General features: G+C 34.4%; 1 long non-coding RNA gene across 9 annotated transcripts; it reads left to right on the top strand.

The window, feature by feature from the left end:
- The first annotated feature begins 3,024 nt into the window (after positions 1-3,024).
- On the top strand, positions 3,025-6,013 carry LOC145048600 (uncharacterized). Of its 9 annotated transcripts, none has more exons than XR_013682927.1 (3): positions 3,026-4,415; positions 4,520-4,647; positions 5,617-6,013. It is a non-coding gene; the product is annotated as an uncharacterized LOC145048600 (long non-coding RNA). The 9 variants fall into 9 exon arrangements; XR_013682928.1 differs by having other exon boundaries at positions 5,567-6,013; XR_013682931.1 differs by lacking the exon at positions 5,617-6,013 and having other exon boundaries at positions 3,026-3,913; positions 4,255-4,415; positions 4,520-5,167.
- The last annotated feature ends 10,067 nt before the right edge of the window (positions 6,014-16,080 follow it).

Raw genomic sequence — 16,080 nt, 5'->3', positions numbered from 1 at the left:
GTACAACTAAGCCATTGAGCATCACTCAAAGATATTGTTTTTATTTCCCTATTTCTCTATTATAATTTATGTATTCACTCACATATTGTTTTGATTTCTCTGTGTATTGTGATGACATTATTTGAAATATTGTTTTGATTACTGTGATTGGAATATGTTTTTTTTGTTACTGTGTGTGATAGTTGTCTCAAACATGATATTTTTTTTGGTGATATTTATGAAAGGTAAATGAGATATTTAAACTTATCTTTAAGAGGGATATAATCGTCAGCTGATAAAAAAATATTTTAAAATGATTATGAAAATGTTAAAAAATAGAATTTGTGTAAATATGATATTTTGACACCTTAAGAAGGATCTATATTATATTTAAATATTAAGCTAGACATATATAATATTTTACTGTTTATTAAAAGTATATATGAAATTCTACCTTTTGATTTTATGTTTTTCTAGTTTTTTCAATGGAACTTATTAACAACCAAGTGTCCTTGGATATATATATATATATATATATATATATATATATATATATATATATATATATATATATATATATATATATATATATATATATATATATATATAGGGGAGGGTTCATGCGAAAATGCAAATAATTTACGAAAACGTGAAAACAAGAAAAAACTATAATATTGTGTCACCTCAACTTTATATTTTGGACAATAATTCATCCAAACTTTGAACTACATGATGATAATCGATTATACATAAGAAATTGTTTCATATTAGCAAAGCATGATATTTGACATTTTTATTATAAAACATGAATTTAAAAGTGGTCAAGGATATGGAAAAACAAATAGTTGATAAAACCGTTTTTAAATCTATATTATAATAACACAATAAAATGTAAACTTATTATATTTAATTTATTGCTAATAAATTTAATTTTTATAGTACTTGTGTTTAGTTTTTATAAGATAAAATCTGTTTTCGCGTTTTCGCAAGATATTTATGTTTTCGCATGATCCTACTTGTATATATATATATATATATATATATATATATATATATATATATATATATATATATATATATATATATATATATATATATATATATATATATATATATATATATATATATATATATATATATAAACCATTCAATTACTTATCTATTATATCATCGATCCCTCGTCTTAATAATATTTATATTTTATTTCATTTGATGATATCACTATTACATATTAATAGCTTTATCACTTTCACTGATTAATCTAAACTTATTAAATATGCATATTAAAATTATAATAATTTTATTTTTGATTTGTTTTTTTAACCACAAAATTGATAAACTAACACCCAATATATATGTGTGTGTGTTTTAACCACAAAATCGATAAACTAACACCCAATATATATGTGTGCTTAATTTTTTTTTTATAGGAGAAAGGCTTTGTAAAATAGATAAAATACATGGAGTAAATGTTGGGGCTTATGTATTTTGAAAATTGGGGGGGGGGGGGGGGGGGGCACTTTTGGATTTATGACACAGTCATCAACACCATGTGTTTTTAATGAGAATGGATGAGCAAATAACAAATCATCAAGCTTGTTCGTTAATGTATTGCAATGAACCTAATAAATAGGAAAATGATTATTATATAATAATTTTTTTTCATACTCAGGAATATGTGTTTTAAAATGTTGTATTGTACAACTCCACAAAGTATAAATTATTGTTCATGGAGAAAAATTATTGTGTACGGATCCCTACCCCATAAATATAATAATTCATTTTTTTCCCGGAGTTCTTTGTGGGCCTTGATGTTTTGGCATGTATATGTATTGATAGTTGATAATGATTATGTATTTTACATTTCATCTTTAAACTTCCTACACTCATTCACTTGTGGACTTTTTCTTATCAAAGAATAAAGTTATGTTGAAATTTTTATGTAAGAGGACATCAAATTTGTTGTTGCGCCCAATATACTAATCATTAACCATAACTAAACATCTAAAATCAGGGGTAAATTACTATGTTGTACGGGATAGCATGAGCTGCCCCTTAAAATTTCCGGTTAAATGAAGTATAAATTTAAAGCAAATTCGTCAAAATCCGTTGGCAATCTATCACAAAATCTGAAAAATTAAAAATTTAGTATAAATTTGTCGGTTTATTAATGATTTTGTGACGAAACTGTTTTCAAAAATAAGTTGTTTTTTTTTTTTTTTTTTTTTCTAATAATACAACCGCTAAAAGTTTATGCAATCCCTGATTTTTACTTTTAAATCCGTTACTTTCTAAAATTATATTTTTTTTGAACCGTTCTAAAATTATATAATAATAAGAAACTAGCAACCTTACTCCATAATAACCTTACTAGCTATAAATGTATATTAATGAACTTTGGACTCCACGTTGTGTTGGTTTCAAACTTGATGTGACGTTAACGAAGTAACTACTTTCATTTTTTTTTTTTTCATTTTCATCACCTTGGGTTATATTTGTATAATTATTATTTATTTATAAACTATTAGGTTATAGTTCTTAGGAATAACGGTTGATTTTTCTGATTAAAATTTTATAGTAAAAATTTATAATTGTTAATCAAATATTTTAAATAAAATATTAATTAAGAAACAAAATAATATTTTTTTATTTATATAAAATTATAATTGTTGATAAAATAAATATGTGAAATTATTTTTTAAGATATATGAGATAATTTTTATTTGTGAACTAATAAGAAAGAAATAATGTCGTATAATGAAATGCTAAATTAATTATTAAAATAAAAAATGAAGTAATTAAAATTATACTATAGATACTATAGATTAAAATTATTAAGGGATGGCAAAAATGATCCTTTAAATATTTCTTTTTTTGCAGTTTGGGATATATGCTAAAGGGATGACAAAAATGTCCTGTTCCTAAGGGTTTGGCAACATAGATCCTTATGGTTATATATGTTTGGTAAATATCATATGTTTCTTTCCTTCTTTTTTTAAAGGTCCTTTTAGCCATTTTTTTTTTAATTGGAGATGCATACGTATTACTTCTATCGGTACTTCACCACACTTTGAGGGGTTGTAACTTTAGCCCCTCACACGTGTCCGTCTATACTCTGAATGAATGAGTGTCCTCCAACCGCACCAAAAATCGATTGGTGTCACCACCGCTTCCATTTTCCTTCCACCGCTACCTACTCCTCTCAATTCATTTAGATCCTCCTCCGATTTCTTCCGATCATCACTCACACCACTGTTCCTTATGCATCCATCATCCATCACCAAGACGACCCTAAACGACCACTATCGTCTTGCTCTTCCACCTCTTCACTGCCATGACTAACTAGATTGATGGAAGAAATCGTGTCAACAAGCTTAGGGATGTTCGATCAGATGGTGTAGAAGATGACTAACTGGAAGAGGGAGAGATTATTGATTTCTTCAAAGGTTAGGCTTTCTTTTCTCAACGACATAGAGATAAGGGATCCCTTCTTCTACCGTCGGTCTAATCGGCCACTATCGGCTACCGATTGAAGTGCGAACAAATCCATATGATCTGAAAACCTCCATACCGCTTCTTCAACAAGGTATTGTTCATGTGTTACCGCTTAATCCCTCCACCGATTACTCAAAACCTTCAATTGCTTTGAATGTCACCATGTCGGCAACCACCAGTTCAAAAAGCTGACCGATGCGGTTCCCTTTATAGCCCCTGTTGTTCTCTACCTTTATTGTTCTTGATTCAGACGAAATCACGTGCACCGCCATGTTCAGCCTTAAATTACCACCCTCGGTTTCCTTTATTCTCATCGTTGGGAGTCAATGACACCGTTTGCGTCAACCTCTCCCAATTCGATTGAGGCTTTTGTCACTGAAAACGATTAAAGTTCTATCGGATCAAACCATTCTTCACTTCGGAACCATAGAAAGTCGAGGTACGTGTCAGGGAATCGGTGTTCTGTGCCCAATCGTTTCAGGTTTTCTCATTTTGGCTTCTTCATATCACTAAGTGTTGCATATACATAGGTAGCTTTCTTCGTTGTTTAAGTGTGTGTGTGTGTGTGAAATGGAATGTGATGAGTCAATGCCCAACACATCTACCACCATCTCCTATACCAATCTGTTTCTTCCATCTAATACTAATCATTGCTCTTTGATGCAGAGGTTCCAAGCAAAGGCCTTGAACTGTAATTTCGTTTATTTCTTTCAGACATAAAATATTTGTTGAACTGGGTGGCTTCCTCCTACTTATTCTTTATTCCAACATCCTGTTCAGGTATGTCGATTGTTGTGGGTTCATCTACAAACGCACATCATAGGGTTCACCCATTTGACCCGCTCATCTCAACTTCCCTACGCAGCAATTTGTTAGTGGAAGAAAAAAAACGAGCTTGTAGAAATGGGCAACAGTGGAAGTTAAATTATCAAATTTAGAGCGTAAGTATTGTTTGTTTTCCTTTGGGTAATGCTCGGTTAGGTCAAATTTTATGATAAAAAAAAACCCTTGTATGATTTTAACTCTGTTTTAATGTAACATACAGAAAAAGTAGAAGCGTGTGAAGAAGATGTATGTGAGGAATAACATCAAGAGTATTGTTACCAGATGGGTCAATGTTGGGTCATTTTGTTCATCTTCCTCATTCTGTTTGTTACAGAATTCATGGCACTGGTAATTCCGAACTCCATTGATGCATTATTTATTACATTACCTCCCTTTTCAAAATGCCATTGAAGCTATAGTAGAACCTTCAATTAATAGCTTTTTCCGTTTTTTTATATTTATTGTATTTTTTTTTTCAAAAAAGAAACACCAACTAGGAATGTACTTTGAATTTTATATTTTCACCAGAAAGCTGGAAGGATGCACTCAGGTTAAGATTTTTCATTTTGGGTTTTTCTTTGGATTTTGCTATTATTTTTTAGTTTTTTTAATTGTAGGTAACGTTGATATTGGTTTATTGGTGAGAGTTGGATACAAGGGTATTTTGAGATATGTGTTTCTTCTGGAAAATTGGATAGTTTTTCACCTTTTCTAGGATTTGGATAGATTTACCCTTTTCACTTGGTTTTGTCCCATTCTTTGATATTAGGGAATTTTAGATGTATTATGTAGAACTCTACAACTTTTTGGATCATTTATGTCATTCGCATATCAGAATAACAATCAAACATCTATTAACATTTTAGAAGAGTTATCAAATTAGCAACTTACAAATCATACATTTGTCAGCTCCTTGAGCACTTATAACAATTTGTCTTTAATTAGGTTTGATGTAGTTGTGTTTGCATGTTAAGTTGTTATGGTTTGTCACCAAACTTATGTTTGTTTATTTATACGTATTGTTTAAACTAATAATCATATCAAACTCTTCATTGAGTAGTACATAATTAACGGTAAGGTAAAAAAAGTTCCTTGCCTATACTAGTGATAAAAACAGAAGTAATACGTATTGTTTAACCAAGTTTGTCTTCTCCTTTATCCAATAGCCATTTTGCAAAATCCATTATTGTTGAATAGAAGATGTATCGCTTTCAATATTTAACCTCATGTTTTTGGTTAGTTGATGGACTTTGAATTGTTTTCATAGATATGATGAACTTAAAGAGGCATTAACAGTGTCATGTTTACAACCACTAGGGATGAGCAAAAGAACACACCCGGTTGGAACCAGCCCGAACCGGAACCGGTCCGGGAACCAAACTTGGAGGAAAATAGGAGCCGAACTGGATTGCTGGTTCTACCGGTTCTTGCCGTGTCTTCAATGTTGGAACTAGTCCTCGAGAAATAGCAACATACTGTTCCGGTTTTGCCGGCTACTGGTTTTTTTTCGGTTCCTACCGGTTCCCGGTTCCAAAAATACACAAGAATATTGAATCGGTCCCGGCCCGACCGGTTCCATCGGGTTCCGGTTCCGGCCGGTTCCCAGATACATATGCTCATCCCTACCACTTGGATAGTAGACATAATTTGTATGAAATCTCCTCCAAAAACAATCACTTTCCCTCTAAATGACAAGTTTGAGTTTCTAGGATTATGACACTTTAATATATCTTTCAAAGTTCGATCTAAATCTACAAATACATGTTTGTGAATCATGGATGCTTCATCCCAAAAAAGAGGAAAAGAAAAGAAAATCGGTTATTTGGTCATTTTCCAAAAAAATAAAAAATTAACAATTTTCCACAACGTTCGGTTCCCTGGCCGATTCCGATGCTCATCCCAAGTTAACTAAAAGGCATAGGAAAAATATTATACATCCTTCACTATTTTGTCCAAATCACCCACACTGTAATCAACATTTTCCTTGCATCCTTATCAAAAGGTGTTAATGAAATCATCCCTGTACCATCCTGAAGATTGATAAGGATCACAAACCTGTATGAAACAAACGGTATTATCAATATATTTAAATAAATATCAATTTTAAAGATATCAATGTTTAAGACAAAGTAGATTTTATGTACTTATCTTTTTTGATAACAACTGAGATGTTGGTAAGTTTTACACTTAAGAGTAGACAAATCCGATTCGTGTTTTTTTGAATCATAGGCGCGACCAACATTGTCAACCTCTGTGACCTTCTTTCCACATCTAGTACATACATCATAAAACAACGCATGATCCTGTCGGATTCCCTTGATTGTTCCAATTAAATTAAATTTACATTCTTGTAACAGTACCAAAATTAGACTAATCAAATTTCATATGTAAAATGTCTTAAATAAAAAAATATCAATTAAACTAAAATGTGATAATATACCTTCAGTGGCTGGAAGACATCACAAACATTTTTGATTTCATAATCACCTTGAAACCAATCATTTGATGAGAAAAGAGTGACTCACAAGTACAATTATACTACTTTCAGACTTTCTACATCCATCAACCAAACCCTTCGATATGTATTATGTAAAAGAGATCAAGATTAATAGTTATTTTTTGTTTATAAAAAAATTGTAATAATGAAACTAACTTTTCCTATACTTGTTAATCTCAAAAGTATCAACGTTTATAAACAAATTAGTAGCGTCCTAATGAGATTTTACTCCAACAATATCTGGGAAAAAAAGATTAAAAAATAACTCATTTTCTTAACAAAGTAAATATTACAATATTATTACAAACCATTCCAAACATTAATGATAGTAGCAAGCTGGAGAATTAAAATAACACAATAAATTTTCGTGTTTTTTAGTAAAAAATTCAGATAGTTGAAGCCCAAACAAAATAATTCTAAGCTCCGTTTGTTGGTGATTTTTGTGTCACCACGTCATTTTAAGTAACCGGAACTAACATGTGAACTAAGGGGCTTCATAATTTGTACTCTAATATATGTACGGGGTTGTGCAGAGTGCACGCATGTATAAGATTGAATTAGAAGCCGGTTTGACGACTAGTCAGGGGTCCGGGGGCAGCACCCCTGGGTCCGGGGTTTCTAAAGGGGCAGCGCCCTTGGCTGGGGTCCCACTCTAATGAAACCCTAAATCCTTATTAAAACCCTAAATCCTTATTAAAACCCTAAATCCTCATTACATATGGGAACATAGTGGAAAATTCAATTTCTTGAGGGTGATTATGGTAAAAACTAAGGAAACGAAAGTCGTTAGTTTTGGTAACCTTAAATCCTCATTAAAACCAGATTAATATTACTTGCTTCCAAAGAAACTAATGACGGCCCAACCCTAATGAAACCCTAATCTCATTTAATATATAAACAATTCTTCCTCTTCAGAAGAGGGTTATGATCTTAAGCTCTCATTTTTCATCATACTTTCATAGAATCCTCTAGCATATTGACTTACGTTTTATGTGCCTAGAAACGTAAGTGTCCACTTGGATTATCCTAAACTGAATTTCTTGTAACCCATACATAGGGTAGAAGTATTAGTTCAGAAAGTGATATCACGATACAAGCTGGTATCCAGATCTCCACCACAAACCCTAAATTTCCCAACACCGTACCCTTACAATAAGATAGTAATATATTTAAAACAACAAAGAATATATATATATATATATATATATATATATATATATATATATATATATATGTATGTATATGTATATATATTGTGACATCCCCATTTTTCACGACCAGAAAAGACCGATTTTGTTTATGCTTTATAAAAATCAGAGTACTTATTTTAATAAAAATGTTGCGGAATTTGTTCCCAGAAAAACATGATAAATACGTTATTAAAACATTTTCGAAGAAACGTATTTTATTCATTTCAAAACGTTTGGGATGTCATCGTTAATACAGAAACATAAGCATAAACAGAACTTACATTTATTTACATTAGTGATCTACATCTCTTTAAATCTCACAGTGTAAAGTGACTTCGTATCAACACCTGTGATATAAATAAACTGAGTGGGTCAGGTTGGGAAACCTGGTGAGTACATTGGGTTTTCAACCCACAATAATATAATTATTATGTTTAATCAATCAAGCAATCAAACCCAATTACCCATCCCCATTATCTTCTTTACTCTTAAGGATCTACCCTAAGAACCAGCTATTTCTCGTTCATTCATTCCTAAGGATTATCCTAAGGAATCGGCACAAAGTCCATCATAGCCACGGTTTACACAACAGGCAGTAAGTCTGCATAGTCGCCAGGGTTTAGGCATCAAGTCTGCATGATCACCAAGGTTTAGGCATCAAGTCTGCATGATCACCAGGGTTTAGGCATCAAGTCTGCATGATCACCAGGGTTTAGAGTACACCGGGTGAACACGTCGTTCACAACACCTACAGGTTGTGAGCCTGCTAGTGTTCCACTGGACTGTCTAGAATAGTCATTGATTGTCATCCATACTCTTCTGAATGACGGGGCCATCATTTGGGAAAAAGGCTTCTCACATCGTCCACCTCTCATCCTCACCTCACGGTCTATTTCACCTCTCAACTCATCATCCAACTCATACTACATCTCTTACATCTACCCATGTTTTACCCCAACATTATCGTAGATATAATATACATATACAGTTTAAATCATTTGAAACATGTATAAAATCGTTCATCCAGCATAGACAACAAGTATTCAGATAATATGCACACATAGCACGTAATTTATATAAAATACTTCATATCTATGTGTAAGATGAAAGTAACTATGCACTCACCTGAAAGGTGGTGACTCAGCACTCGGACAGCGCTTCGATACTCTCAAAACAATTTCCTTCGATAAAACCTAGTATCAATACCACTAGGGTTTAGTTTAACGATAACCACGACTAATTAATAGTCTAGCTATTATTATTATTATTATTATTATTATTATTATTATTATATAAGCGTTAAATAACACTTAATATAACTCATAATAATAGCCCAAATAATTATATTAAAGTCCTAATAATATTACTATATCGAAACATAAGCTATGCTAAAGATAGGGTAGGCGTAGCTCACTTACAACGGGTTTTCTCGAAAACTGGGCTTCATTGGAGCAGCATTTCCGAGCCGAAAGACCCTTTTTCTCGGGACTCCGGGAGCCTTGGGGCTTCCTTCGGGTGCTAGCGGGTTTACCTAGGCTTTAGGGAGGGTTTGGGAGGCTAGAGAGAGAAACTAGAGAGAGAAAGAATGTTGGAGAGGTGTGAAGAGAAGTGAATGCCCGACACCTCTATTTATAGGAGGCCTGACTGGTGGACTCGCTGAGTTGGTGCATGTGGTGTCCTTCTGGTGGTGCCACGTGTCCAATTCTAGTGGTGCCACGTCACCCCCTATTGCGTATTAGCCTTCAAACTTAGAAAAATCATAACTTTCGCATACGAGCTCCATCTTCGACGTTCTTTATATCCACACATAGGTAAAATCAAGATCTACAACTTTCGTTTAGACTCCATCGGCTAATTCTCGTCCGATCTCAAATTTAACAGTAGGAGGCGTTTAGACTGTTAAATGACCGCGAAGAATTCATAACTCCTTTATACGGATTCTGTTTTCGTCTGTCTTTTTACCATTGAGTTCCTATTAATGAGATCTTCAACTCTTATTTAGGTAGAGTAAGACAAAAACCGCTCGAACTAAAATTCGAGTTTCGGGCTGTACACTGTTAAGCCGAATCTTAGAAAAATTATAACTTCTTCATACGAAGTCAGATTTGGGCGTTCTTTTTATGGATTTTCTCGGTTTAACATATTCTACGACTTTTGTTTAGATCACTAAGGCTAAATCTCTCTCTATCTTAAAGTCACTTTTTACGCTTCCCGGTACCGTGCCAGTTCCGTCGCGAAACTTCGACGGGTCATAACTTCTTCGTTATAACTCGGATTTCGGCGTTCTTTATATGTACGGAAACCTTGATAAATATTCTACAACTTGGTTAAGATTATTTATTCTAAATAATCTTTTGTCAAAAAGTCATTTTCGACACTTATTGCCTCAAAATTGACTAGTCCGGATCTACGGGCGTTACAATTATCTCCCCCTTAGGATGATTACGTCCCGGAATCATCAACGAAACAGGGCTCGTATAATGACTCAATACGTCATCTCTTCGTCCTAGGTAATAATTATAACTTCTATATTCCTTCAAGTCTATCTCTTAGACTTATTGACTGTAAGCATTACTTGATCGTGCACCTGCTCTCTACCTTAGGTTAGACTCCAAATTATGACCTATCATCATGTGATACACGTTTAGACTCAGGTATCTTAGAGTTAAATTCTAAAATAGACTATGCCTTCCTTCATGTTTTAATGTGATATAATCACACTTTAACATGTAGCATTTCTAGCTACCAACTTCTTTAACAGCGAGTGGGATACTTCTATTGATCGTTTTGATTTCAGTTGTTTGGTTTAAGTCGGATGCTACATCAAACTTGGTTCTCTGAACCACGTAACCTACTCATCGTAGTCGGACTCAATGTGATATGACCACTAGGGTCGGGATAACAACAAGTTTGCTTAGTCATTACCGAAACAATGGTAACAACATACTTGAATAAAACGAAATCAATTACTAGCTTCTTGGTAACCTTGTGACTTTCCCTAATCCAAGCGTGAGTCCTATGCTTCTGGTAGTATATGCATCTACTACCTTTCACACCTACTCATACTCGTCCCAAATATTGTCTCGCAGTTTTCCAAGTCACCATTCAAGAAAATCACATAACAGTTTAACACACCAGATAACAAAACATAGATTTTATTATTTCTTGAAACTATTACATAGGTGTTCAAGTTCACCCTAGACTATGCCTCTAATAGGCTACATCATATGGTTCTATCTCTTTGGTTACCTCATAGCTTTATCTTCGGGTACGAATTCCTCATCCTTGGTTCCTCGCATTGTTTTCTGCTTCGTCGAGGATCATGTGGAATGCCCTTGGTCTTGGTGGTGTGTTTGGCCTTGCTGCCTCATTTTTCTTTGGGCAATCCCTAGAAATATGCCATTCTTTGTTACATCCATAGCACACCTTCTTGTTGGACGCACACTTGCTGGTGTAATGCCCTGTCTTTCCACATTTGTAGCAAGTCACCTCCTCGCTACACTTCCCGTAGTGCTTCTTTTTACACTTTTCGCACCACTTGGCTTCACCTCCTCCTCCTTCGTCAAGCTTTGAGAATTTCCTTTCTTTGTTGGATTTTGAAGATCCTTCATGCTTCCTTTTCTCGCCAAATTCAGCTCTCTCCAGACCCTTATTTCGTATCTGGGTCTCCACATTCTTAGCAGCCCAGATGGCGGCTTTCAAAGTGGTAGTTTTCTTGACCATTGGACCGAAGTCCGCTGGTAATCCAAGGGTAAATTTGTTAACCTTGGAGAGTTCAGTTGGGACGAGGTAAGGAACAAGCTTCATTTTCTCCGTAAAACTTGCAGCATACTCGATGACACTTATCTTTTCCTTCTTTAGATTCTGAAACTCGTTGTTGATCTCCAGAAGATCCTGCTCAGAGTAGTACTGCATTTTTAACTGCACCAGAAAATCCTCCCATGACATCTTGCTCACTTCTCCTTTGGGCATCGAATCGGTTAGTAGCTTCCACCAGCTTAGTACTCCAGATTTCAACAAAGGAACCGCAAGAGCGGTCTTCTGCCTGTTGCTACACTCGCAACTCTCAAACATCGTCTCCATCTCAGAGATCCAATTTATGACTTCCACCGGCGTCGGGCTTCCAGATAGACTCGGTGGTTTGGACGCCATGAAATCCTTGTATTTGCATCCATGTCCATCATTTCCTCCGTCCTAGTGGTTTTGCCTAACTATCGGTGGGTTGGCTTGACCAACAGTCCCACTGTAGTTTCCCTCCTCAGTCTGCCCTTCGTTCAACTCAGGCTGTTCGATCTGTATGGTCGCTTCCTCTCGATTTTGCTCGAGCAGACATCTGGTTTCCTCCATTTGACGATCCAACATCGCCTGGATCATCGCTTGCACTCTGGCCATTGTTATTGGCTCAGTAGCGGCTACCACAACCGGTATTTGCTCAATCACTAGGGGCTGATCTCGGTTCCCATTTGCTTTCACGTTTCCACTACGGGTTCTTGCCAGCTTGATCTATACACCGAATAAGGTGAATCTAGACCTTTACTTAGGATTGACGTTTAAATCATCCTTATCACTCTGAAACGTTAATATGCTAGTTCTAATATCGTAGTAGTACGTTTAGAATCCTAAACACATAAGGTTTCCAGATCCGGTCGGCAATAGACCATAGATCCGAATAAATAACAACATAAAGCATTTAGCACATAAAAGCATTTTAGGCATAATTCCTAAAATAATCTAGTGCTTTACACCTCACAATCATCGCTTAGCATTCTAAGTTTAAGTCTAGAAATCCTACAAATTCTTAGTTCGCTTAAACTAATGCTCTGATACCAACTGTGACATCCCCATTTTCACGGCCAGAAAAGACCGATTTTGTTTATGCTTTATAAAAATCAGAGTACTTCTTTTAATAAAAATGTTGCGGAATTTGTTCCCAGAAAAACATGATAAATACGTTATTAAAACATTTTTGAAGAAATGTATTTTATTCATTTCAAAACGTTTGGGATGTCATCGTTAATACAGAAACATAAGCATAAACAGAAGTTTCATTTATTTACACTAGTGATCTACATCTCTTTAAATCTCTCAGTGTAAAGTGACTTCGTATCAACACCTGTGATATAAATAATCTGAGTGGGTCAGGTTGGGAAACCTGGTGAGTACATAGGGTTTTCAACCCACAATAATATAATTATTATGTTTAAATAATCAAGCAATTAAACCCAATTACCCATCCCCATTATCTTCTTTACTCTTAAGGATCTACCCTAAGAACCAGCTATTTCTCGTTCATTCATTCCTAAGGATTATCCTAAGGAATCAGCACAAAGTCCATCATAGCCACGGTTTACACAGCGGGCACTAAGTCTGCATAGTCGCTAGGGTTTAGGCATCAAGTCTGCATGATCACCAAGGTTTAGGCATCAAGTCTGCATGATCACCAGGGTTTAGGCATCAAGTCTGCATGATCACCAGGGTTTAGAGTACACCGGGTGAACACGTCGTTCACAACACCTACAGGTTGTGAGCCTGCTAGTGTTTCACTGGACTGTCTAGAATAGTCTGTGATTGTCATCCATACTCTGCTGAATGATGGGGCCATCATTTGGGAAAAAAGCTTCTCACATCGTCCACCTCTCATCCTCACCTCACAATCTATTTCACCTCTCAACTCATCATCCAACTCATACTCCATCTAAGACTAATTGCCAAACCTCACAATTCAAATTATGGAAATGGATACCGTAACCATAATCGAATTCAAGAATGCAATTTTACAATCACTATCTTCTTAAAATCTTTCTTAGTGAAAGCATTTTCTCACAATCATTTTCATGAAGGAGGAAATCTTATGACACTTAGATTTAAACGGTGTATGTGTTCCTATCCATGTGAATTTGTTAAAACCAAGGTTTACGACAATTCAAACTCATATGGACCGAACTTTCTTAATCTTGCTTTCTTGCCTTATGGTAGCACAGCTGCCCACCATGTCTTCCAAGTAGTTAAGCAGCTCACCCTTTTCCTATCAATGTACCTTTCATTGATTAAGATGCCTTGCCTTTTATGCGTTCAAAATGAGAACTCATAGAACTCACATGCATAATTAACTCAATTGGAACAACATAGAAACAAAATAATGTCAACACGATAGGTTGTAAACCTCAACTCGTGTGCTAGTGATGATCGATAAGGTTTATTTTGATTTGATCTTGAAACCTTTCAAGAGTTAGTGTTGTTTTTATCAAAACACTTCGTAAATTGGTCCTAGTTGGTCTTTGTCTTATTCAAGACATCACAACTTTCCACATTTGATGAACGTTATAAACCTTTTAATACCTGTCACTCATTGTCACAATCTTAACTCTAAGACTTGTTTTGGAACGAAGTATGATTGACTTCTTGATTTAACCATTTCTTCAATTCTTGATTCCTCTACTTAGACATACAATTGTACTAAGACTCACTTAGAGGATCAATTAAGATATGTTTCTTAATCATAACGACCTATCACAAAGCATAAAATGTACTCTCCCTTCTTCTTAGAATGGAGAAACTTTTATCTTTCTGCCTACTTGATTCTTCTTATTCGTTTTGCTATTGATTTAAACCTTTTTAATCAATTCCGAATTACACTTAATCTTATAAGTATAATCATATTTACTAAACCTTTAGTATATCATGACGAATATCTTTGTTACTCTTATGGTGGACTTGATCAACACGCAACTTTGTGTACTCGATCTCCTAGTCCTTCACTTGACACTTTGTCAATGAATTAGTCTAATTTCCAAATATGAAATTTCTCATTCATCATGCAACCAAGTTGAATGATTCCAAATTTCTGTCCAATTGAAATTTGGGCGATGAGAAACTCTCCCTATTTGGTAAATTCTCGACATTTCCATAAATAAGAACCATATCCATTCGTTGTAGAAATATGAAAACATCAATTTTCATAACGATTTCATTGCGAGGGAATAAACAAATAAATAAATAAGTCAAACCAAAATTTATTTTATTTATAAAAGCAACGGAAACATTTGTCCTTACAATGGAAAATCAACTGAAAACTATGTATTCAAAAAGAAAATTTCTAACAAGTTGATGTGCACGAACGTACCCATTTAATATTTATAACCTAACAAACTTAGACTAACTATACACTTATAGGCAGTGTACCTAGTCAGATTACAATATAGCTTAGGTAAGTCGGGTGTCGATCACAGGGAACGGTGGATTAATTTAATATATTTAATTATAGGTTACAGGTCAAACGAAAAGAATAAAGAAGTAGTTTAATAAATCTCAAACGAACAATTAATTAACAACTCTCGATAAACTAACAGGAAAGCAAATCTCTTCAGGTAATTTGGTTTAGACAAATTACACTTTAAAAACATAGACAATTGCATACACAAATTCATTTATTCATGTTCACCGATTCCTAAAATGATTAGATTCGTGTTCACTATAACTAATCCTTTAGCAAACAAGTTAATTCAAACAGTGATCAATTGGTTAAACTAACATGCTTCCTAGTGTTCAGTTCGTATCAAGCAAGACTTGTAATAATAGTTAATCAAATTAGACATTCAATTAACCTCTTGTTGATGGTCATCAAACAAGGCTCACACATTAACTTACTTATTCCCATGTTAATCCTAGTTTCACATTCGTTATTCCTAGACTTATAATCTCGATGGTCATCAAAATCATAAGAGACAAACAATCAAGCATATGTTCATACAACTCAATTCACTTAACAATTAACAGCAAATAATTATCATTAATACGTAAGGATCTTTTAACAAGCTTAGCAAGATAAATTAAACACAAACAAACTATTCAATATAGCAATTAGTCTAATAATCAAAGCTTCATTCAATCATAAACTCAAGGTAAAAGGTTTTTACACCCAAATCAGAAACTAAATACAGAAAAGTACCACAATGGAATGCTAAACATGGTCACATTAACAACCCATATGATTACCGACCTGTATCTGCTCTCCAACCCTTCCGATCTCCACTCCCGTTAGCTTAACGGCCTTCCGGCCACCTCCTAGACCCTCAAAACGGCAACTATGAAGTT

Source organism: Lactuca saligna, chromosome 5 (genome assembly GCF_052625555.1).
Source record: "Lactuca saligna cultivar CGN05327 chromosome 5, ASM5262555v1, whole genome shotgun sequence".
In the NCBI taxonomy this organism is placed as follows: domain Eukaryota; kingdom Viridiplantae; phylum Streptophyta; class Magnoliopsida; order Asterales; family Asteraceae; genus Lactuca; species Lactuca saligna.
This window is presented reverse-complemented; position numbering and strand designations above follow the sequence as displayed.